The sequence below is a fragment of the Triticum aestivum genome, chromosome 1A (genome assembly GCF_018294505.1).
Source record: "Triticum aestivum cultivar Chinese Spring chromosome 1A, IWGSC CS RefSeq v2.1, whole genome shotgun sequence".
NCBI lineage: Eukaryota > Viridiplantae > Streptophyta > Magnoliopsida > Poales > Poaceae > Triticum > Triticum aestivum.
In genome coordinates this window covers 594,658,348-594,684,596 of record NC_057794.1, presented here as the reverse complement: position 1 = coordinate 594,684,596, position 26,249 = coordinate 594,658,348, and the positions used below count along the sequence as shown (strand labels likewise).

Here is a 26,249-nt window from a genome sequence, read left to right as displayed (position 1 = left end):
GACTGTACAAGCAGGTATACCAACTGATGCTGCATGTGTATATATAGTATATGTATGGGGAAGGAAGGAGAAAGAAGCATGAATGAACGAATGAACTTGCCCTATCATGATGAATCGGAATAATCATCATCGGGAAGGGTTTCGACAAGCCAGCTCCACAAGCCGCCCGAGCTGGCTTGCTTCTGCTTCGCGTCCAGTGCCGCCTGCTCCTGCTCGGAAGCGGCCTTCTGCCTTCGAAGGAGCTCCACCTCCCTCTCCAGTGCATCCAGACTCTGAAGCTTTGGTCACAGCTCTGCCACGTCCACCTCAAGTTTGAAACATCATGACTGCTCAGCGGCAAGTTGCCCACAGACAACTAGAAGTTCCTGCAGATAGATAGATGCACATTCAAAACATAAGTATCCATACCACTACTAGGAAAAGGGCTACTAATGGCGCACCAGTTTTGCCTACTAATGCCGCATCACTGGTGCGCCATTAGTATCACGCCACTACTACCTCTCTCTCAGTTTACAGGGCGTGTGCGTACCCCTAGGTCGTCAATTTGACCAACCTAATACAAATCATATATTATAAAAAATATACCAACATAAACTTCGGAGTTTTTATTTTCAAAAGGTATAATTTTTGTGTTATATAGTTTATATTAGGATGATAAAATTGGCAACCTAGGTATACGCGTAGGACTTGTAAACTGAAACGGAGGTAGTAGTATTTTTTACTAATGGCGCACTACTGGTGCGCCATAGTATAGGCCACTGGTGCACCATTAGTATTTTTGAATTTTGAAGGCAGGAAAATAGTAGTGGCGCACTGTCTAACCCCCACCGTGCGCCATTGCTATTTTTGAATTTTCAATTTGGATCTGAATCGTGATTTTTTTTGCCCATTTTTTGCTCGTTTTTTTGCTCATTTTTTGGCACGATATTATTTCAAATTTTGTTCCTGTTTTTGGATCTTGTACGTTCTTTTGCCGTGTTCTTTTGCCGGAGAGGAGTTCGCCGGAGAGGAGGAGGAGGAGGTCACCGGAGAGGCGCTCGCCTACATCGCCGGAGAGGAGGAGGAGGAGGTCGTCGGAGAGGAGTTCACCGGAGCATCGGAGAGGAGGAAGGAGAAACCATGAGGGGGTGGGAGGAGAGGAGAGAGGAGGAGCTCACCGGAGAGGAGGAAGGAGAAACCATGAGGGTATGGGAGGAGAGGAGGGAGGAGGAGCTCACCGGAGAGGAGGGAGGAGGGGCTCACCGGAGAGGAGGGAGGAGAAACCGTGAGGGGAGGGGAGGGGAGGAGAGGAGGGAGGAGGAGGTCGCCGGGGAGGAGGAGGAGGAGGTCGCCAGAGAGGAGGAGGAGGAGGTCACCGGAGAGGAGGAGGGTAGTATGGTGGAGGAGAGAAGGGAAGATGGAGTGGAGGAGAGGAGGAGATGGAGTGGAGGAGAAGAATGAAGAGGTAAGGAGGAGAGGACCACGCCCAGCCATATATACGGCATAGTAATGGCGCACCGCGGGCAGGTGCGCCATTACTAACTTTTTTTTTTTTTATTTTTAATTTTGAAGGCGAGAAGATACTAATGGCGCACCATTAGTAACTATTTTTTATTTTTTTGACTTATTTTGAATTTTGAAGGCGGGAAGATAGTAATGGCGCACCATGGGCAGGTGCGCCATTAGTAAGTTTGATTTTTTTTCCCTCTCCAGATCTTAAAAGCCCCGTATCTTTTTTTCTGTTAGGTTTTTGAGGATTTTGAAAATGTTTAACGGGGTTCCCTTGGTTAAATTCGGATGTAACTTTTCGAGTAAATGATTTTTCATATAAAAAAAAATTTCATCCGAGTTCGTACGCAAAAGTTATGCCCATTATACAAATTCTCGAGAGATTTCGCAAATAAAGTCGAAATTCATATTTGTAAATTTTCACAACAACTAGACCACATATCACATGGGAAACTTATTTTCTTTTATTTTTTTGATATTTTCATCATTTTTTATTTTTTGTAAAACTGAAAAGGCGGTCCACGGGGGGTGCATTCGGTGGAAGTGGTGGCCAAGTTACTAATGACGCACTGTGGCATGGTGCGCCATTACTAGTTCAACTAGTAATGGCGCACCACTCCCACGGTGCGCCATTAGTAGTTTTGAAAAAAAAATTACTAATAGCGCACCGTGGATGTGGTGCGCCATTAGTATTTGCACACTAATGGCGCACCAACACATGGTGCACCATTAGTATTTAGTAGTGGCGCACCACATGTCTGGTGCGCCATTAGTGTCAATTTCATCTATAGCCCTTTTCCTAGTAGTGTACAATGCAAATGGTTTACTGATTTATTTGAGTGTTTGACAAAAAAATACCACATTAGGGGTTGCCATCCCACTGAACTACCACATTTAAAAAAGTGACTGATAACTATTAAAAAATATTAATTTTTTTCCGATGAGAGGGGCCACATGACCCCCATTTTCATTAAGAAAATGAAGTCTTTTACAAGAGAAGAACAATACACGTTTACATCCCTGGCATTTAAACCTCATCAGGATGCTTAGAAACACTAGCAACCATACCAGCACTAGCATACTTGTCTAGATAGCATCGAGCCAGATCGGCGGAACACAAGCTACTGCAAAAATAGAGAGCAGATGACAATAGAACATAAGCTAAATATAACCAGCATCAGAAATATTTACTATTTGGATGATAGCCAGAAGCGATCCAAGTCTTTGAAACCAGCACCTCCAGCAACTGATTTCATCAGATTCTCCTCACATACGGCGCCCACTTATGTCCTCTCCTGAAGACATCTCGAGTCACCTGGGCAATCCTTTTAGTGACTAGCTGCAACATGTTTTGTAGTCCTTTTTTCTGCAAAATTGTCCACGAATGCAGAAGAGAGCAAACAGACATAATAATATCAGTAGGATCATTGGGCATCACACCTTGAAAGCATGATTTGTTTCTCGTTTTCCAAATAGACCACAACAAAGCAGCAACACCAAGCATAACAACTATTCTATCTTTGCCAGTGTAGTTAGGCAACCAATTCTGGCATAAATCAAGGAAAGACACAGGGAATCTTTGGTTACCCAAGGAGCACCCCCAGAATACTCCATAAGAACCTAGATAGGGAACAAGAGAAAAATAAGTGATCCACACTCTCTATACTGTCACAAAAGTCACAATGCTTAGCACCTTTCAAGCCTTTTTTACTTAAATTATCTTTGGTTAGGATCCTATTCTTGATCACTAACAAGGAGAAGGCTTTAATTTTCAATGGCATCTTCATTCTCCACAGCAACTTATAAGGGAATACAAATTGTCGAGCAACAAGATAATGGTACAGAGGTTTAACCGAAAAGCTCCCAGAAGAGGTAAGAAGACATTTAACTCTGTCAGGTTCCTCCAACAGAGTCACCTGACTACACATATCAAGTAATATGTTCCACATATCGAGGGTCTCCCCATGCAAACATCTTCTTAATCTAATGCAATCAAAATCCTAGCTAAACACCTACGCAACGGTGGCATACCTACAAAAGGTCAAGTTGTAAATACGTGGGAAAATCAAACATAGGGGTTTGTCTCTTAACCAAGCATCCTCCCAAAATCTAGTTTTGCGACCATCACTCACAACTCTCTGCCAGCATCTATAAAAGATATCTTTAACCTCCATCAAGCCATTCCAGAAATGGAAGTTGCCGGGAGATGATTCACATTGAGCCAAAGTTTTCTTTTTCAAATACTTTGCTCTAATCATCTCCTGCCAATCTCCATCCTCATTCTCTAGCCTCCAAAGCCATTTGCACAAAAGACTTATATTCTTTATATCCAAATTAGTAACTCCCAAGCCACCCTGATCCCTAGGTTGGCACACATCAAACCAGTTTCCCAGATGATATTTACGCACACCCTCCTTGTCTTGCCAGACCAACCAAGCTTGGAAAAATTCAAATCTTTTACCCATGCATTTCAGTAATCTAAAAATAGAGAGCATGTAACTGGGAATGTTACTCATGCAGGTTTCTGCAAGGATTAGCCTACTCCCGATAGGAAGCAAGCTTCCCTGCCATGTAGCTGCTTTCCTTTCACACTTCTCCTCTGCAGATTTCCAATCCCTATTACCAATCCTCTTGTAATCTAAAGGAAGACCAAGATACCTAAAAGGAAACTTATCAATAGCACAAGTAAAAATTTGAGCATAATCATTCTGTTTTAGTTCTACCCCACCAAAACAATAAACCTCGCATTTCAAAAAATTAATTTTTAGACCAGTCAAATGCTCTAACACACACAAGATAATTTTTAGGTTTCTAGCACCCTCTAAATCATACTCAATCATAAAAATAGTATCATCCGCATATTGTAAGATAGAAAGGCCACTATCATACAACTGGGGAACTAAACCTTTAATAAAACCTTGCTCCTGGGCCCTTTTCACCAAGGTCACCAGGACATCAGCCGCTATATTAAACAACAGGGGGAAAAGGGATCCCCCTGTCTAAGCCCTTTCCTAGTAGTAAAGTATTTGCCTATCATATCATTCAAAGTAATAGCAACTTTCCCATTGTAAATAACTACCTTAGTCCACTGAATAAACTTTTCAAGGAACCCCTTCATCTCTAACACGGAAAGCATGAAGTCCCAATTAATTTTATCATATGCTTTTCTGAAATTCACTTTAAATAACACACTAGAAACTTTATTCTTATGTAAGAAGTGCATGGTTTCATGTAACATAACTACATTATCCAAAATGTAACGACCTTTAATAAAAGTTGTTTGAATACGAGAAACTACCTTATCCGCAACAAGCATAGCACTAGTGTTTAGAAGTTTAGTGAAGATTTGAAAAGGAACATTAAGCATGCATATATGCATATACATCTGGATCTTATCAGCTCCTTGCCGTTTGGCAATCAGAGTCACTATACCATAGTTTAGTCTAGAAATATTGAGCTTGCCCTAAAAAAATCACGGAACAATTGAATAACTCTTGACAAATCAAATTCCAATTTTTTTGATAGAACTCTATGGGCATGCCATCAGGACCGGCAGCACTATTATGTTTAATAGAAACAACTACAAGCTTAATCTCATCCATGGAGAAACTAGCTATCAACTTGTTCTTGTCATCACTATCCAAAACAACAGGAACAAGAATGCTCCAAGAAACAGGTAAAAGGTCTACTGGACCAAACAACTTCTTGTAAAAATTAGTGGCATAATCAAGCAGCTTATCATCCCCTTGAATAATCCCTTTCTCCTGAACAAATCTAATTTTTTGCTCTTACGCTTTCTGCCACTGGCTTTAATCATAAGATACCTAGTGATGTTATCGCCTTCTCTAATATCCCTCTCTTTAGAGCGTTGGTACCACTTAATCTCTTCCTCTCGAAGAAATTTATTCAAGTTATGTTGTAAAACATTTCTTAACTCATAGTCAGCAACCGAGAATCTAGTTTGCTCACATCTTTTATCAATATCATCTAGCTGAGTAATTAAGCTATTTCTAATTTTTATACATCCCTTCAACATTGAGATTCCAGCCCTTCGGGCACCTTCTCAAAAGCCTCATCTTCTGCTGCCAGGCAGCCAGATTATCCTTACCACACAAATTAGTACCCCAAACCCTATTAACTATGCTTACAAGGTCATCCCTAGCAAACCAACATAATTCAAAGCGAAAAGGTTTATTTAAAACATTTGTGTTAACACCAGTATGCAGAAGTAAAGCTTCATGGTCTGAGACACCTCTAACTAGTGTCCTGACTGTAACCAAGGGAAACTTCAGCTCCCAACTAAGGCTAACTAAAATCCCATCCAGCTTAACAAAGAGAGGGTCAATTTGATTATTTGACCAAGTAAAATTTCTGCAAGAGAGCTCCAGCTCCTTGAACCCCCAATGTTCAATAATCGAATTAAAGAAGAAAGACCACTTGGGAAGCTTCTTAGTTTTATTCCTGTCTTTGCTTCTCCTAATGATATTAAAATCGCCTCCAACAACAGAAGGAAAAACACTACTACCAAGCATTTGCATAAAACTAATTAAGAACTCCTCTTTATCCCTAGAATGAGTTGCCCCGTAAACACTGACCAGATTCCACTTGAAGCCGGTCCTCTTATCCATCATGGTCATTCGAGTCATATATTTACTAGCTACACACGTATCCACATCGAATAAATCTTCCCTAACCCCCATAAGCAACCCCCCTGAAGTGTTGGGGAACGTTGCAGAAAACAAAAAATTTCCTACGGTTTCACCAAGATCCATCTATGAGTTCATCTAGCAATGAGTGATCGGATGCATCTACATATCTTTGTAGATCGCGAGTGGAAGCGTTCAAAGAACGGGGATGAGGAAGTCGTACTCGACGTGATCCAAATCACCGGAGATCCTAGCGCCGAACGGACGGCACCTCCGCGTTCAACACACGTACGGTCAGCGTGACGTCTCCTCCTTCTTGATCCAGCAAGGGGGAAGGAGAGGTTGATGAAGATCCAGCAGCACGACGGCGTGGTGGTGGATGCAGCAGTCACCGCAGCAGGGCTTCGCCGTTCTACTGCGAGAGGGAGAGGTGTAGCAGGGGAGAGGGAGGCGCCAAGAGTCAAGGGTGCGGCTGCCCTCCCTCCCCCCCTTTATATAGGCTCCCTAGGGGGGCGCCGGCCCTAGGAGATGGGATCTCCTAGGGGGGCGGCGGCCAAGGGGTGGAGTGCCCCCCAAGGCAAGTGGGGCGCCCCCCCACCCTAGGGTTCCCAACCCTAGGCGCATGGGGTGGGCCCAAGGGGGGCGCACCAGCCCACTATGGGCTGGTTCCCCTCCCCACTTCAGCCCATGGGGCCCTCCGGGATGGGTGGCCCCACCCGGTGGACCCCCGGGACCCTTCCGGTGGTCCCGGTACAATACCGGTGACCCCGAAACTCTCCCGATGGCCGAAACTGCACTTCCTATATATAATTCTTCACCTCCGGACCATTCCGGAACTCCTCGTGACGTCCGGGATCTCATCCGGGACTCCGAACAACTTTCGGGTTACTGCATATTCATATCTCTACAACCCTAGCGTCACCGAACCTTAAGTGTGTAGACCCTACGGGTTCGGGAGACATGTAGACATGACCGAGATGGCTCTCCGGTCAATAACCAACAGCGGGATCTGGATACCCATGTTGGCTCCCACATGCTCCTCGATGATCTCATCGGATGAACCACGATGTCGAGGATTCAAGCAACCCCGTATACAATTCCCTTTGTCAATCGGTACGTTACTTGCCCGAGATTCGATCGTCGGTATCCCAATACCTCGTTCAATCTCGTTACCGGCAAGTCACTTTACTCGTACCGTAATGCATGATCCCGTGACCAGACACTTGGTCACTTTGAGCTCATTATGATGATGCATTACCGAGTGGGCCCAGAGATACCTCTCCGTCATACGGAGTGACAAATCCCAGTCTTGATCCGTGTCAACCCAACAGACACTTTCGGAGATACCCGTAGTATACCTTTATAGTCACCCAGTTACGTTGTGACGTTTGGTACACCCAAAGCACTCCTACGGTATCCGGGAGTTACACGATCTCATGGTCTAAGGAAAAGATACTTGACATTGGAAAAACTCTAGCAAACGAACTATACGATCTTGTGCTATGTTTAGGATTGGGTCTTGTCCATCACATCATTCTCCTAATGATGTGATCTCGTTATCAATGACATCCAATGTCCATAGTCAGGAAACCATGACTATCTGTTGATCAACGAGCTAGTCAACTAGAGGCTTACTAGGGACATGTTGGTGTCTATGTATTCACACATGTATTACGATTTCCGGATAACACAATTATAGCATGAATAAAAGACAATTATCATGAACAAGGAAATATAATAATAATCCTTTTATTATTGCCTCTAGGGCATATTTCCAACAGTCTCCCACTTGCACTAGAGTCAATAATCTAGTTACATTGTGATGAATCGAACACCCATGGAATTCTGGTGTTGATCATGTTTTGCTCTAGGGAGAGGTTTAGTCAACGGATCTGCTACATTCAGGTCCGTATGTACTTTACAAATATCTATGTCTCCATCTTGAACATTTTCACGAATGGAGTTGAAGCGACGCTTGATGTGCCTGGTCTTCTTGTGAAACCTGGGCTCCTTGGCAAGTGCAATAGCTCCAGTGTTGTCACAGAAGAGTTTGATCGGCCCCGACGCATTGGGTATGACTCCTAGGTCGGTGATGAACTCCTTCACCCAAATTGCTTCATGCGCTGCCTCCGAGGCTGCCATGTACTCCGCTTCACATGTAGATCCCGCCACGACGCTCTGCTTGCAACTGCACCAGCTTACTGCCCCACCATTCAAAATATACACGTATCCGGTTTGTGACTTAGAGTCATCCAGATCTGTGTCGAAGCTAGCGTCGACGTAACCCTTTACGACGAGCTCTTCGTCACCTCCATAAACGAGAAACATTTCCTTAGTCCTTTTCAGGTACTTCAGGATATTCTTGACCGCTGTCCAGTGTTCCTTGCCGGGATTACTTTGGTACCTACCTACCAAACTTACGGCAAGGTTTACATCAGGTCTGGTACACAGCATGGCATACATAATAGAACCTATGGCTGAGGCATAGGGGATGACACTCATCTCTTCTATATCTTCTGCCGTGGTCGGACATTGAGCTGAGCTCAATTTCACACCTTGCAACACAGGCAAGAACCCCTTCTTAGACTGATCCATATTGAACTTCTTCAATATCTTATCAAGGTATGTGCTTTGTGAAAGACCTATGAGGCGTCTTGATCTATCTCTATAGATCTTGATGCCTAATATATAAGCAGCTTCTCCAAGGTCCTTCATTGAAAAACTCTTATTCAAGTAGGCCTTAATGCTGTCCAAAAGCTCTATATCATTTCCCATCAAAAGTATGTCATCTACATATAATATGAGAAATGCTACAGAGCTCCCACTCACTTTCTTGTAAACGCAGGCTTCTCCATAAGTCTGCATAAACCCAAACGCTTTGATCATCTCATCAAAGCGAATGTTCCAACTCCGAGATGCTTGCACCAGCCCATAAATCGAGCGTTGGAGCTTGCACACCTTGTCAGCATTCTTAGGATCGACAAAACCTTCCGGCTGCATCATATACAATTCTTCCTTAAGGAAACCATTAAGGAATGCCGTTTTGACGTCCATTTGCCATATCTCATAATCATAGAATGCGGCAATTGCTAACATGATTCGGACGGACTTCAGCTTCGCTACCGGTGAGAAAGTCTCATCGTAGTCAACCCCTTGAACTTGTCGATAACCCTTAGCGACAAGCCGAGCTTTATAGATGGTCACATTACCATCCGCGTCTGTCTTCTTCTTAAAGATCCATTTATTTTCTATGGCTCGCCGCTCAACGGGCAAGTCAGTCAAAGTCCATACTTCGTTTTCATACATGGATCCTATCTCGGATTTCATGGCTTCCAGCCATTTGTCGGAATCCGGGCCCGCCATCGCTTCTTCATAGTTCGAAGGTTCACCGTTGTCTAACAACATGATTTCCAAGACAGGGTTGCCGTACCACTCTGGTGCGGAACGTGTCCTTGTGGACCTACGAAGTTCAGTAGCAACTTGATCTGAAGTTTCATGATCATCATCATTAACTTCCTCTCTAGTCGGTGCAGGCACCTCAGGAACATTTTCTTGAGTTGCGCCATTTTCCGGTTCAAGAGGTAATACTTCATCAAGTTCTACTTTCCTCCCACTTACTTCTTTCGAGAGAAACTCCTTCTCTAGAAAGGATCCATTCTTGGCAACAAAGATCTTGCCTTCGGATCTGAGGTAGAAGGTATACCCAATAGTTTCTTTAGGGTATCCTATGAAGACGCATTTTTCCGACTTGGGTTCGAGCTTTTCAGGTTGAAGTTTCTTGACATAAGCATCGCATCCCCAAACTTTTAGAAACGACAGCTTAGGTTTCTTCCCAAACCATAATTCATACGGTGTCGTCTCAACGGATTTCGACGGAGCCCTATTTAAAGTGAATGCGGCAGTCTCTAAAGCATAGCCCCAAAATGATAGCGGTAAATCGGTAAGAGACATCATAGATCGCACCATATCTAATAGAGTGCGATTACGACGTTCGGACACACCATTACGCTGAGGTGTTCCAGGCGGCGTGAGTTGTGAAACTATTCCACATTTTCTTAAGTGTGTGCCAAATTCGTGACTCAAGTATTCTCCTCCACGATCTGATCGCAAGAACTTGATTTTCCTGTCACGTTGATTCTCAACCTCACTCTGAAATTCCTTGAACTTTTCAAAGGTCTCAGACTTGTGTTTCATTAAGTAGACATACCCATATCTACTCAAGTCATCAGTGAGGGTGAGAACATAACGATAACCACCGCGAGCCTCAACACTCATTGGACCGCACACATCAGTATGTATGATTTCCAATAAGTTGGTTGCTCGCTCCATTGTTCCTGAGAACGGAGTCTTGGTCATTTTACCCATGAGGCATGGTTCGCACGTGTCAAATGATTCGTAATCAAGAGACTCTAAAAGTCCATCTGCATGGAGCTTCTTCATGCGTTTGACACCTATGTGACCAAGGCGGCAGTGCCACAAGTATGTGGGACTATCATTATCAACCTTACATCTTTTGGTACTCACACTATGAATATGTGTAGCATTACGCTCGAGATTCATTAAGAATAAACCATTCACCATCGGAGCATGACCATAAAACATATCTCTCATATAAATAGAACAACCATTATTCTCGGATTTAAATGAGTAGCCATCTCGTATTAAACGAGATCCTGATACAATGTTCATGCTCAAACTTGGCACTAAATAACAATTATTGAGGTTCAAAACTAATCCCGTAGGTAAATGTAGAGGTAGCGTGCCGACGGCGATCACATCGACCTTGGAACCATTCCCGACGCGCATCGTCACCTCGTCCTTCGCCAGTCTCCGCTTATTCCGCAGCTCCTGCTTTGAGTTACAAATGTGAGCAACTGCACCGGTATCAAATACCCAGGAGCTACTACGAGTACTGGTAAGGTACACATCAATTACATGTATATCACATATACCTTTCGTTTTGCCGGCCTTCTTGTCCGCTAAGTATTTGGGGCAGTTCCGCTTCCAGTGACCACTTCCTTGCAATAAAAGCACTCAGTCTCGGGCTTGGGTCCATTCTTTGGCTTCTTCCCGGCAGCTTGCTTGCCGGGCGCGGCAACTCCCTTGCCGTCCTTCTTGAAGTTCTTCTTACCCTTGCCTTTCTTGAACTTAGTGGTTTTATTCACCATCAACACTTGATGTTCCTTTTTGACTTCTACCTCTGCTGATTTCAGCATTGCAAATACTTCAGGAATGGTCTTTTCCATCCCCTGCATATTGAAGTTCATCACAAAGCTCTTGTAGCTCGGTGGAAGCGACTGAAGGATTCTGTCAATGACCGCGTCATCCGGGAGATTAACTCCCAGCTGAGTCAAGCGGTTATGTAACCCAGACATAGTGAGTATGTGCTCACTGACAGAACTGTTTTCCTCCATCTTACAGCTGAAGAACTTGTCGGAGACTTCATATCTCTCGACCCGGGCATGAGCTTGAAAAACCATTTTCAGCTCTTCGAACATCTCATATGCTCCGTGTCTCTCAAAACGCTTTTGGAGCCCCGGCTCTAAGCTGTAAAGCATGCCGCACTGAACGAGGGAGTAATCATCGGTACGTGTCTGCCAAGCGTTCATAACGTCTTGTTCTGCAGGGAGAGCAGGTGCTTCACCTAGCGGTGCTTGTAGGACATAATCTTTCTTGGCAGCTATGAGGATGATCCTCAGGTTCCGGACCCAGTCCGTATAGTTGCTGCCATCGTCTTTCAGCTTGGTTTTCTCTAGGAACGCGTTGAAGTTGAGGACAACGTTGGCCATTTGATCTACAATACATGTTGTAAAGATTTTAGACTAAGTTCATGATAATTAAGTTCATCTAATCAAATTATTCAATGAACTCCCACTCAGATAGACATCCCTCCAGTCATCTAAGTATAACATGATCCGAGTTAACTAGGCCGTGTCCGATCATCACGTGAGACGGACTAGTCAACATCGGTGAACATCTTCATGTTGATCGTATCTTCTATACGACTCATGCTCGACCTTTCGGTCTTCTGTGTTCCGAGGCCATGTCTGTACATGCTAGGCTCGTCAAGTCAACCTAAGTGTTTGCATGTGTAAATCTGTCTTACACCCGTTGTATGTGAACGTTGGAATCTATCACACCCGATCATCACGTGGTGCTTCGAAACAACGAACTGTCGCAACGGTGCACAGTTAGGGGGAACACTTTCTTGAAATTATTATGAGGGATCATCTTATTTACTACCGTCGTTCTAAGTAAACAAGATGCAAAAACATGATAAACATCACATGCAATCAAATAATAATAGTGACATGATATGGCCAATATCACATAGCTCCTTTGATCTCCATCTTGGGGCTCCATGATCATCTTGTCACCGGCATGACACCATGATCTCCATCATCATGATCTCCATCATCGTGTCTCCATGAAGTTGCTCGCCAACTATTACTTCTACTACTATGGCTAACACGTTTAGCAATAAAGTAAAGTAATTTACATGGCGTTTCTCAATGACACGCAGGTCATACAAAAAATAAAGACAACTCCTATGGCTCCTGCCGGTTGTCATACTCATCGACATGCAAGTCGTGATTCCTATTACAATAGCATGAACATCTCATACATCACATATATCATTCATCATTCATCACAACTTTGGCCATATCACATCACAAAACACTTGCTGCAAAAACAAGTTAGACGTCCTCTAATTGTTGTTGCAAGTTTTACGTGGCTGCAATAGGGTTCTAGCAAGAACGTTTTCTTACCTACGTGAAAGCCACAACGTGATTTGTCAACTTCTATTTACCCTTCATAAGGACCCTTTTCATCGAATCCGCTCCAACTAAAGTGGGAGAGACAGACACCCGCCAGCCACCTTATGCAACTAGTGCATGTCAGTCGGTGGAACCGGTCTCACGTAAGCGTACGTGTAAGGTTGGTCCGGGCCGCTTCATCCCACAATACCGCTGAAGCAAAATAAGACTAGTAGCGGCAAGAAAGTTGACAACATCTACGCCCACAACAAATTGTGTTCTACTCGTGCAAAGAGAACTACGCATAGACCTAGCTCATGATGCCACTGTTGGGGAACGTTGCAGAAAACAAAAAATTTCCTACGGTTTCACCAAGATCCATCTATGAGTTCATCTAGCAACGAGTGATCGGATTGCATCTACATACCTTTGTAGATCACGCGCGGAAGCGTTCAAAGAACGGGGATGAGGAAGTCGTACTCGACGTGATCCAAATCACCGGAGATCCTAGCGCCGAACGGACGGCACCTCCGCGTTCAACACACGTACGGTCAGCGTGACGTCTCCTCCTTCTTGATCCAGCAAAGGGGAAGGAGAGGTTGATGAAGATCCAGCAGCACGACGGCGTGGTGGTGGATGCAGCAGTCACCGCAGCAGGGCTTCGCCGTTCTCTACGAAGGAGGAGGAGGAGTTGGAGGGGAGAGGGAGGTGCCAGGGGCATGGGTCCGGTTGCCCTCCCTCCCCCCCCCCTCTATATATAGGGTCCCCAGGGGGGCGCCGGCCCTGGAGATCCAATCTCCCAAGGGCGCGGCGGCCAAGGGGGGTGGAGTGCCCCCCAAGGCAAGTGGGGCGCCCTCCACCCTAGGGTTCCCAACCCTAGGCGCAGGGGGAAGGCCCAAGGGGGGCGCACCGGCCCACTAGGGGCTGGTTCCCCTCCCACTTCAGCCCATGGGGCCCTCCGGGATAGGTGGCCCCACCTGGTGGACCCTCGGGACCCTTCCGGTGGTCCCGGTACAATACCGGTGACCCCGAAACTTGTCCCGATGGCCGAAATAGCACTTCCTATATATAGTTCTTTACCTCCGGACCATTCCTGAACTCCTCATGACGTCCGGGATCTCATCCGGGACTCCGAACAACTTTCGAGTTACTGCATATACATATCTCTACAACCCTAGCGTCACTGAACCTTAAGTGTGTAGACCCTACGGGTTCGGGAGACATGTAGACATGACCGAGATGGCTCTCCGGTCAATAACCAACAGCGGGATCTGGATACCCATGTTGGCTCCCACATGCTCCTCGATGATCTCATCGGATGAACCACAATGTCGAGGATTCAAGCAACCCCGTATACAATTCCCTTTGTCAATCGGTACGTTACTTGCCCGAGATTCGATCATCGGTATCCCAATACCTCGTTCAATCTCGTTACCGGCAAGTCACTTTACTCGTACCATAATGCATGATCCCGTGACCAGACACTTGGTCACTTTGAGCTCATTATGATGATGCATTACCGAGTGGGCCCAGAGATACCTCTCCGTCATACGGAGTGACAAATCCCAGTCTTGATCCGTGTCAACCCAACAGACACTTTCGGAGATACCCGTAGTATACCTTTATAGTCACCCAGTTACGTTGTGACGTTTGGTACACCCAAAGCACTCCTACGGTATCCGGGAGTTACACGATCTCATGGTCTAAGGAAAAGATACTTGACATTGGAAAAACTCTAGCAAACGAACTATACGATCTTGTGCTATGTTTAGGATTGGGTCTTGTCCATCACATCATTCTCCTAATGATGTGATCTCGTTATCAATGACATCCAATGTCCATAGTCAGGAAACCATGACTATCTGTTGATCAACGAGCTAGTCAACTAGAGGCTTACTAGGGACATGTTGGTGTCTATGTATTCACACATGTATTACGATTTCCGGATAACACAATTATAGCATGAATAAAAGACAATTATCATGAACAAGGAAATATAATAATAATCCTTTTATTATTGCCTCTAGGGCATATTTCCAACAGTCTCCCACTTGCACTAGAGTCAATAATCTAGTTACATTGTGATGAATCGAACACCCATGGAATTCTGGTGTTGATCATGTTTTGCTCTAGGGAGAGGTTTAGTCAACGGATCTGCTACATTCAGGTCCGTATGTACTTTACAAATATCTATGTCTCCATCTTGAACATTTTCACGAATGGAGTTGAAGCGACGCTTGATGTGCCTGGTCTTCTTGTGAAACCTGGGCTCCTTGGCAAGTGCAATAGCTCCAGTGTTGTCACAGAAGAGTTTGATCGGCCCCGACGCATTGGGTATGACTCCTAGGTCGGTGATGAACTCCTTCACCCAAATTGCTTCATGCGCTGCCTCCGAGGCTGCCATGTACTCCGCTTCACATGTAGATCCCGCCACGACGCTCTGCTTGCAACTGCACCAGCTTACTGCCCCACCATTCAAAATATACACGTATCCGGTTTGTGACTTAGAGTCATCCAGATCTGTGTCGAAGCTAGCGTCGACGTAACCCTTTACGACGAGCTCTTCGTCACCTCCATAAACGAGAAACATTTCCTTAGTCCTTTTCAGGTACTTCAGGATATTCTTGACCGCTGTCCAGTGTTCCTTGCCGGGATTACTTTGGTACCTACCTACCAAACTTACGGCAAGGTTTACATCAGGTCTGGTACACAGCATGGCATACATAATAGAACCTATGGCTGAGGCATAGGGGATGACACTCATCTCTTCTATATCTTCTGCCGTGGTCGGACATTGAGCTGAGCTCAATTTCACACCTTGCAACACAGGCAAGAACCCCTTCTTAGACTGATCCATATTGAACTTCTTCAATATCTTATCAAGGTATGTGCTTTGTGAAAGACCTATGAGGCGTCTTGATCTATCTCTATAGATCTTGATGCCTAATATATAAGCAGCTTCTCCAAGGTCCTTCATTGAAAAACTCTTATTCAAGTAGGCCTTAATGCTGTCCAAAAGCTCTATATCATTTCCCATCAAAAGTATGTCATCTACATATAATATGAGAAATGCTACAGAGCTCCCACTCACTTTCTTGTAAACGCAGGCTTCTCCATAAGTCTGCATAAACCCAAACGCTTTGATCATCTCATCAAAGCGAATGTTCCAACTCCGAGATGCTTGCACCAGCCCATAAATCGAGCGTTGGAGCTTGCACACCTTGTCAGCATTCTTAGGATCGACAAAACCTTCCGGCTGCATCATATACAATTCTTCCTTAAGGAAACCATTAAGGAATGCCGTTTTGACGTCCATTTGCCATATCTCATAATCATAGAATGCGGCAATTGCTAACATGATTCGGACGGACTTCAGCTTCGCTACCGGTGAGAAAGTCTCATCGTAGTCAACCCCTTGAACTTGTCGATAACCCTTAGCGACAAGCCGAGCTTTATAGATGGTCACATTACCATCCGCGTCTGTCTTCTTCTTAAAGATCCATTTATTTTCTATGGCTCGCCGCTCAACGGGCAAGTCAGTCAAAGTCCATACTTCGTTTTCATACATGGATCCTATCTCGGATTTCATGGCTTCCAGCCATTTGTCGGAATCCGGGCCCGCCATCGCTTCTTCATAGTTCGAAGGTTCACCGTTGTCTAACAACATGATTTCCAAGACAGGGTTGCCGTACCACTCTGGTGCGGAACGTGTCCTTGTGGACCTACGAAGTTCAGTAGCAACTTGATCTGAAGTTTCATGATCATCATCATTAACTTCCTCTCTAGTCGGTGCAGGCACCTCAGGAACATTTTCTTGAGTTGCGCCATTTTCCGGTTCAAGAGGTAATACTTCATCAAGTTCTACTTTCCTCCCACTTACTTCTTTCGAGAGAAACTCTTTCTCTAGAAAGGATCCATTCTTGGCAACAAAGATCTTGCCTTCGGATCTGAGGTAGAAGGTATACCCAATAGTTTCTTTAGGGTATCCTATGAAGACGCATTTTTCCGACTTGGGTTCGAGCTTTTCAGGTTGAAGTTTCTTGACATAAGCATCGCATCCCCAAACTTTTAGAAACGACAGCTTAGGTTTCTTCCCAAACCATAATTCATACGGTGTCGTCTCAACGGATTTCGACGGAGCCCTATTTAAAGTGAATGCGGCAGTCTCTAAAGCATAGCCCCAAAATGATAGCGGTAAATCGGTAAGAGACATCATAGATCGCACCATATCTAATAGAGTGCGATTACGACGTTCGGACACACCATTACGCTGAGGTGTTCCAGGCGGCGTGAGTTGTGAAACTATTCCACATTTTCTTAAGTGTGTGCCAAATTCGTGACTCAAGTATTCTCCTCCACGATCTGATCGCAAGAACTTGATTTTCCTGTCACGTTGATTCTCAACCTCACTCTGAAATTCCTTGAACTTTTCAAAGGTCTCAGACTTGTGTTTCATTAAGTAGACATACCCATATCTACTCAAGTCATCAGTGAGGGTGAGAACATAACGATAACCACCGCGAGCCTCAACACTCATTGGACCGCACACATCAGTATGTATGATTTCCAATAAGTTGGTTGCTCGCTCCATTGTTCCTGAGAACGGAGTCTTGGTCATTTTACCCATGAGGCATGGTTCGCACGTGTCAAATGATTCGTAATCAAGAGACTCTAAAAGTCCATCTGCATGGAGCTTCTTCATGCGTTTGACACCTATGTGACCAAGGCGGCAGTGCCACAAGTATGTGGGACTATCATTATCAACCTTACATCTTTTGGTACTCACACTATGAATATGTGTAGCATTACGCTCGAGATTCATTAAGAATAAACCATTCACCATCGGAGCATGACCATAAAACATATCTCTCATATAAATAGAACAACCATTATTCTCGGATTTAAATGAGTAGCCATCTCGTATTAAACGAGATCCTGATACAATGTTCATGCTCAAACTTGGCACTAAATAACAATTATTGAGGTTCAAAACTAATCCCGTAGGTAAATGTAGAGGTAGCGTGCCGACGGCGATCACATCGACCTTGGAACCATTCCCGACGCGCATCGTCACCTCGTCCTTCGCCAGTCTCCGCTTATTCCGCAGCTCCTGCTTTGAGTTACAAATGTGAGCAACTGCACCGGTATCAAATACCCAGGAGCTACTACGAGTACTGGTAAGGTACACATCAATTACATGTATATCACATATACCTTTCGTTTTGCCGGCCTTCTTGTCCGCTAAGTATTTGGGGCAGTTCCGCTTCCAGTGACCACTTTCCTTGCAATAAAAGCACTCAGTCTCGGGCTTGGGTCCATTCTTTGGCTTCTTCCCGGCAGCTTGCTTGCCGGGCGCGGCAACTCCCTTGCCGTCCTTCTTGAAGTTCTTCTTACCCTTGCCTTTCTTGAACTTAGTGGTTTTATTCACCATCAACACTTGATGTTCCTTTTTGACTTCTACCTCTGCTGATTTCAGCATTGCAAATACTTCAGGAATGGTCTTTTCCATCCCCTGCATATTGAAGTTCATCACAAAGCTCTTGTAGCTCGGTGGAAGCGACTGAAGGATTCTGTCAATGACCGCGTCATCCGGGAGATTAACTCCCAGCTGAGTCAAGCGGTTATGTAACCCAGACATAGTGAGTATGTGCTCACTGACAGAACTGTTTTCCTCCATCTTACAGCTGAAGAACTTGTCGGAGACTTCATATCTCTCGACCCGGGCATGAGCTTGAAAAACCATTTTCAGCTCTTCGAACATCTCATATGCTCCGTGTCTCTCAAAACGCTTTTGGAGCCCCGGTTCTAAGCTGTAAAGCATGCCGCACTGAACGAGGGAGTAATCATCGGTACGTGTCTGCCAAGCGTTCATAACGTCTTGTTCTGCAGGGAGAACAGGTGCTTCACCTAGCGGTGCTTGTAGGACATAATCTTTCTTGGCAGCTATGAGGATGATCCTCAGGTTCCGGACCCAGTCCGTATAGTTGCTGCCATCGTCTTTCAGCTTGGTTTTCTCTAGGAACGCGTTGAAGTTGAGGACAACGTTGGCCATTTGATCTACAATACATGTTGTAAAGATTTTAGACTAAGTTCATGATAATTAAGTTCATCTAAATCAAATTATTCAATGAACTCCCACTCAGATAGACATCCCTCCAGTCATCTAAGTATAACATGATCCGAGTTAACTAGGCCGTGTCCGATCATCACGTGAGACGGACTAGTCAACATCGGTGAACATCTTCATGTTGATCGTATCTTCTATACGACTCATGCTCGACCTTTCGGTCTTCTGTGTTCCGAGGCCATGTCTGTACATGCTAGGCTCGTCAAGTCAACCTAAGTGTTTGCATGTGTAAATCTGTCTTACACCCGTTGTATGTGAACGTTGGAATCTATCACACCCGATCATCACGTGGTGCTTCGAAACAACGAACTGTCGCAACGGTGCACAGTTAGGGGGAACACTTTCTTGAAATTATTATGAGGGATCATCTTATTTACTACCGTCGTTCTAAGTAAACAAGATGCAAAAACATGATAAACATCACATGCAATCAAATAATAATAGTGACATGATATGGCCAATATCACATAGCTCCTTTGATCTCCATCTTGGGGCTCCATGATCATCTTGTCACCGGCATGACACCATGATCTCCATCATCATGATCTCCATCATCGTGTCTCCATGAAGTTGCTCGCCAACTATTACTTCTACTACTATGGCTAACACGTTTAGCAATAAAGTAAAGTAATTTACATGGCGTTTCTCAATGACACGCAGGTCATACAAAAAATAAAGACAACTCCTATGGCTCCTGCCGGTTGTCATACTCATCGACATGCAAGTCGTGATTCCTATTACAATAGCATGAACATCTCATACATCACATATATCATTCATTCATCACAACTTTGGCCATATCACATCACAAAACACTTACTGCAAAAACAAGTTAGACGTCCTCTAATTGTTGTTGCAAGTTCTACGTGGCTGCAATAGGGTTCTAGCAAGAACGTTTTCTTACCTACGTGAAAGCCACAACGTGATTTGTCAACTTCTATTTAATTACCCTTCATAAGGACCCTTTTCATCGAATCCGCTCCAACTAAAGTGGGAGAGACAGACACCCGCCAGCCACCTTATGCAACTAGTGCATGTCAATCGGTGGAACCGGTCTCATGTAAGCGTACGTGTAAGGTTGGTCCGGGCCGCTTCATCCCACAATACTGCTGAAGCAAAATAAGACTAGTAGGGGCAAGAAAGTTGACAACATCTACGCCCACAACAAATTGTGTTCTACTCGTGCAAAGAGAACTATGCATAGACCTAGCTCATGATGCCACTGTTGGAGAACGTTGCAGAAAACAAAAAATTTCCTACGGTTTCACCAAGATCCATCTATGAGTTCATCTAGCAACGAGTGATCGGATGCATCTACATACCTTTGTAGATCGCGAGCGGAAGCGTTCAAAGAATGAGGATGAGGAAGTCGTACTCGACGTGATCCAAATCACCGGAGATCCTAGCGCCAAACGGACGGCACCTCCGCATTCAACACACGTATGGTCAGCGTGGCGTCTCCTCCTTCTTGATCCAGCAAGGGGGAAGGAGAGGTTGATGAAGATCCAGCAGCACGACGGCGTGGTGGTGGATGCAGCAGTCACCGCAGCAGGGCTTCGCCGTTCTCTACGGAGGAGGAGGAGGTGTTGGAGGGGAGAGGGAGGCGCCAGGGGCATGGGTCCGGCTGCCCTCCCTCCCCCCTCTATATATAGGGTCCCCAGGGGGGGCGCCGGCCCTGGAGATCCAATCTCCCAAGGGGGCGGCGGCCAAGGGGGGTGGAGTGCCCCCCAAGGCAAGTGGGGCGCCCCCCACCCTAGGGTTCCCAACCCTAGGCGCAGGGGGAAGGCCCAAGGGGGGGCGCACCGGCCCACTAGGGGCTGGTTCCCCTCCCACTTCAGCCCATGGGGCCCTCCGGGATAGGTGGCCCCACCCGGTGGACCCCCAGGACCCTTCCGGTGGTCCCGGTACAATATCGGTGACCCCGAAACTTGTCCCGATGGCCGAAATAGCACTTCCTATATATAATTATTTACCTCCGGACCATTCCGGAACTCCTCGTGACGTCCGGGATCTCATCTGGGACTCCGAACAACTTTCGGGTTACTACATATACATATCTCTACAACCCTAGCGTCACCGAACCTTAAGTGTGTAGACCCTACAGGTTCGGGAGACATGTAGACATGACTGAGATGGCTCTCCGGTCAATAACCAACAGCGGGATCTAGATACCCATGGTGGCTCCCACATGCTCCTCGATGATCTCATCGGATGAACCACGATGTCGAGGATTCAAGCAACCCCGTATAGAATTCCCTTTGTCAATCGGTACGTTACTTGCCCAAGAATCGATCGTCGGTATCCCAATACCTCGTTCAATCTCGTTACCGGCAAGTCACTTTACTCGTACCGTAATGCATGATCCCGTGACTAGACACTTGGTCACTTTGAGCTCATTATGATGATGCATTACCGAGTGGGCCCAGAGATATCTCTCCGTCATACGGAGTGACAAATCCCAGTCTTGATCCGTGTCAACCCAACAGACACTTTCGGAGATACCCATAGTATACCTTTATAGTCACCCAGTTACGTTGTGACGTTTGGTACACCCAAAGCACTCCTACGATATCCGGGAGTTACACGATCTCATGGTCTAAGGAAAAGATACTTGACATTTGGAAAAACTCTAGCAAATGAACTATACGATCTTGTGCTATGTTTAGGATTGGGTCTTGTCCATCACATCATTCTCCTAATGATGTGATCTCGTTATCAATGACATCCAATGTCCATAGTCAAGAAACCATGACTATCTATTGATCAACGAGCTAGTCAAACTAGAGGCTTACTAGGGACATGTTGGTGTCTATGTATTCACACATGTATTACGATTTCTGGATAACACAATTATAGCATGAATAAAAGACAATTATCATGAACAAGGAAATATAATAATAATCCTTTTATTATTGCCTCTAGGGCATATTTCCAACATGAAGCACCCACAGCTGGTTGCTAGAGCAAGACAAAAGTAAAATTACCACTAATTCCCACCAACCACGGATCAGTGAAGTCCCTTTTCTTAGTCTCTTGAATACAAACGAACTCTACCTCATGCTCACATATGGTTTCTCTAGGAAACCTTCTTTTTTCAGGTTCCCCTAAACCTCTAGCGTTCCAAAAAATACCAGTCACAAAAAAACTTATTAACTACCATTTTCATTACTAGAACTGCATCTCACCTTTGGCTTAACACTGAAAGCACCAGTGCAGGTCATTTTCCGCTTAGGTTTAAATAAAGAAGAAAGCAACACTATTTCATCTCTTAGATCCTCATCCTCTCCGGAAACAGAATCTGAATCTGAAATTAAATTTCTAATTGCCTATGGGTCAAAGCTATCCAACTTTGACTCGATATCACATTTCTCTCCACTACTTTTTTAGTCTAGCAGCATAAAGATCTCTCCTGGATTCTTCAAGCCCTTTAATCATAGAAATAGTTCTCTCTACTTCTTCATCATTTCTACCTAAAATGACGCCAATACAACTAGTAATATGGGCAATAAAACTAGGGACGGTATTTAAAACAGTAGGTATGGATGTTTCACCTGAGGTCTTTTCCAGATTTTTCCTCCTTGCCAACTCCGCAGCCTTGTCCATAGTTTGTCCTTCATCCTTGTTCTTGTTCCTGTTGCTCCTTCTTCTTGCCGCCTCATCTAAAGCAGCCTTGTCCTTGGCTTTTTGAACCCTCGCAGCAGCATCAAATAGCTTCCTTTTGGTAGGGTCATCTCCCACTCTATCTTGCAGCGGAGCTTGCAAAGCAGATATTGTACCCCCATCTATCAGGGCTAAAAACTACCACTTTCAAAAATGACCAGTTTAGACGATTTAAACGCGTTTATGACATGCGAGGCCCGTCTATCAGGGCTGACGTGGCAGGAAAGTCAACTCCGTTATTTCAAACCGTTAAGTTGAATATTATGACAAGTGGACCCCACACGTCAGCATCACCTTCTTCTTCCTCCTCCTCATCTCTCTCTTTGGAATTGTAGCGAAGAGTAGAAAACTACCGAGGTTGTACATATGTACTACGTACAGGCTGCAGGGAGGTAGAGACGGATCAGCCACTGGCTCGCCTCGCCATTGGTCTTGGTGAACCAGCGGTCGTTCGAGCCTTGGACTTGGCCGCCTTGCCGTCATTGTGCTTCTTGGCCGCCTTGCCGCCGCGGAAGAAGGCGCAGACGGTGACGCGGGGCGAGGGCGGGTCGAGCGCAGGCGAGACACGGCCGGCAGACGGCCTGTACCAGGCGTGGCCCGTGGAGCGGCTCCGCTCGACCGGCACGGGCTTGATCTCCCTGGAGAGGTGGCTGTCGTCATCCTACACCATCCCCGACGAGACCGACCGCCGGAACGTCCCGCTTGACCGCTGCAGCCCCGCCATCGATCGTCGCCACTAGTAGATAAAGGGCCTTTAGTCCCGGTCCCGGTTCCAGAACCGGGACTAAAGGCCCTCCACGTGGCCGCTGCCTGGAGGTCCACCTTTAGTCCCGGTTGGTAACATCAACCGGTACTAAAGGAAATTTTATGATTTTTTTTAAATTCTTTTTTTGAATTTTTTTTATTTTCAAATTTTTGAATTATTTTAACCTCTAATCTCTAATCACCCCTCATCACTGCTAAATTTAACCTCTAATCTCTAATCATCCCTCATCATTCCAAATCATCTAACTTCCTGGACGGTCACCCATCCTCTCACTACTCCAGTCTGAGCACGCTTAACTTCCGGATTCTATTCTTCCTCGTTTCCAAGTCTGCACTTGTTGTTTTCCTAACAATAGTAAGATGTAAATCCTATTAACCCTCAGGAGTTTAGCTTGACCATGAAGTCACACATTTCACTGTTTGAGTTTGAAACTATTGTTCTAAAAAACAATAATTATTTAGTAACACTAATATTTCTTGAATAAGTAGTTTGACCACAGTTTGACCATAGTTTGACCAATGTTTGACCAGATTTAACGAAAATACAAAAAAACTGAAATTTGAGCATAACTTTTTTTTCTTTTAGAATTTGAGAATTCTAAAGCGGGACTAAAGGGCATCACAACCTTTAGTCCCGGTTCGTGTCTCAAACCGGGACTAAAGATCTAATCTTTAGTCACGGTTTGAGTCACAAACCGGGACTAAAGGGCATCGCACCCTTTAGTCTCGGTTCGTGTCTTAAACCGGGACTAAAGGGCTCAGGTGAACCGGGACTAATGCCTTAGCCGCACGAACCGGGGCCAATGCTCACATTAGTCCCGGTTCGTGACTGAACCGGGACTAATGTGAATATTGCCCTGTGACCAAAGCCTTATTTTCTACTAGTGCGCTCTTCCTTGTGGCGCGCGCGGCAGGAGAAGAGGAGTTGTGCCTGTCCATGTGTCGCGTGTGGCGAGCCCGGCCGTGATGGTAAAACTTGGCGTGATGCAATCAATGCAGGCAGGAAACGATCGGGAGGAAATTTATGGAGCGGGAGGGGAAACCAAAAGGGATGTGGACGTAGGTCTGACCCCGGGAGGGATGAAAAACCCAAACAGAGAGGATATGGCCGCCGATTCATGCATGGCATGGTGATAATCTACTCTGGTCACCCGTCGATGTCTGCCTGCGATCACTCATCATATTCAAGCATCAACTCGTGCCCCGGCCCTTCCGTTTCCGTCAGTGACAGCACGCAGCGACAACGGGTTCAATTCAAACAAGAACACGGCGCCGCGGCCCTCCCGTTTCCGTCAGAGAGGATATGTTCAATTTAAGTAATTAAACATATTTTTAAAGCATGAAAATATTTAAAATTCATTTTTTCCGTAAATTCACAAATATATTTTAAATTTCATGAAAATTAATTGCATCCGCGATCATTTTCTGAAATTCTTGAATATTTTTTAAATTGATGAGTATTTTATAGATTGACATACATTTTAAATAAATTAGAACATGTTATTTTTAGTATATTTCTACATTTAGAGGGAAAACATGAGCAACTTGAAAGAGAACAAGAGAAGACCGTGCGCCCCTAGAGACACACGGGAGCGGTGGCTGCTATTTCTCGCGTGCTGTGATATGAATGATATGTTCTTCTCACGCGGCCAGCATGGGCGGAGCGCCGACTCTCCGGTGCATATTTTGTTTTCATTTTTTACTTTACTTATACTTCTTTGCTGCAAAACTATTTTCCTTAAAATTGAAAAAATTTCATCAGGCATATAAAAATATATTTATACATTGTAAAAAAATGTTCAGGTAATTGCGAAAGTGTTTTATACAATCCAAAGAAATTTACGTGATTTTTAAAAATGTTGACATGTTTCAAAAATATATTCCTGACATTTCAAAATAATTTATACAATGTAGATAAATATTTGTGTGATTTAAAAATGTCGCATATCATTAAAAATGTATTTTAAATTTTGAAATTAGCATTTCAAAAATATGTTTGTCAAGTTTGCATCCTCGATCCATTGAAAAGGAAAGGACAGAGGAAGAAACAGAAGAATCAAGTCTTGTAGTCATCTCCACCCACCGACTATGGAAACCAGCTTGAGCATGATTCTTTGTAAGGTGCTCCACTCTAAATGATCATATGCGTTGTTCCCCTAATAAAATGCAAACAGTCAAAAGCAGTGATAGTATTATCCATAATTAACCTTCCTGGTACAAACCCCAACTGTTTTTCCACAATGATATGTAGAAGAACAATTTCCAGCCTGTTTGCTATAACTTTTTCTTTTGCTATAACTTTGAAAGCTCTCTTAAAGACAACTGTGCCTTTTGCAACAACTCATCCATGCCAAGAGTGGGTTCGTTGTCTACATATTTGAAAAAAAAAGCCGTAGAAAGATCTCCCAGATCCTCTGGGTTTTCAGCCATAAAACCATCCACGTGGTTTCAAACATAAGATAGTATTTTTCTTTCTTCCCTGCTTGCTCGCTGATGGAAAAATCTTGTACTTTTATCTTGTTTTGCAAGCTTATCACTACAAGACCCGATGAAGCTCAAAATAGCAAGACACTAAATTATGTGCGTAGACGGCCCGATCTTTCACGACGCCTATTGATTAGCTGTTCTCCCCCTGAGTTCTTCTGCGCAACCTCCAAATATAAACTTTCCCTCGTAAGAAAACATGAAAAGAAATAATTGCCTCCTCGGATAAAAATGTATACGGTGATGTGATGATCAACCCCCCTGTCGCTAGTAAATTTCATTAACGAAAAATCATAAATAATATACATGCTATGGTCGCCG

General features: G+C 44.7%; 1 pseudogene; it reads right to left on the bottom strand.

The window, feature by feature from the left end:
* Positions 1–23,082: 23,082 nt before the first annotated feature.
* On the bottom strand, positions 23,083–23,403 carry LOC123183459 (uncharacterized protein At1g15400-like; annotated as a pseudogene).
* Between the last annotated feature and the right edge of the window lie 2,846 nt (positions 23,404–26,249).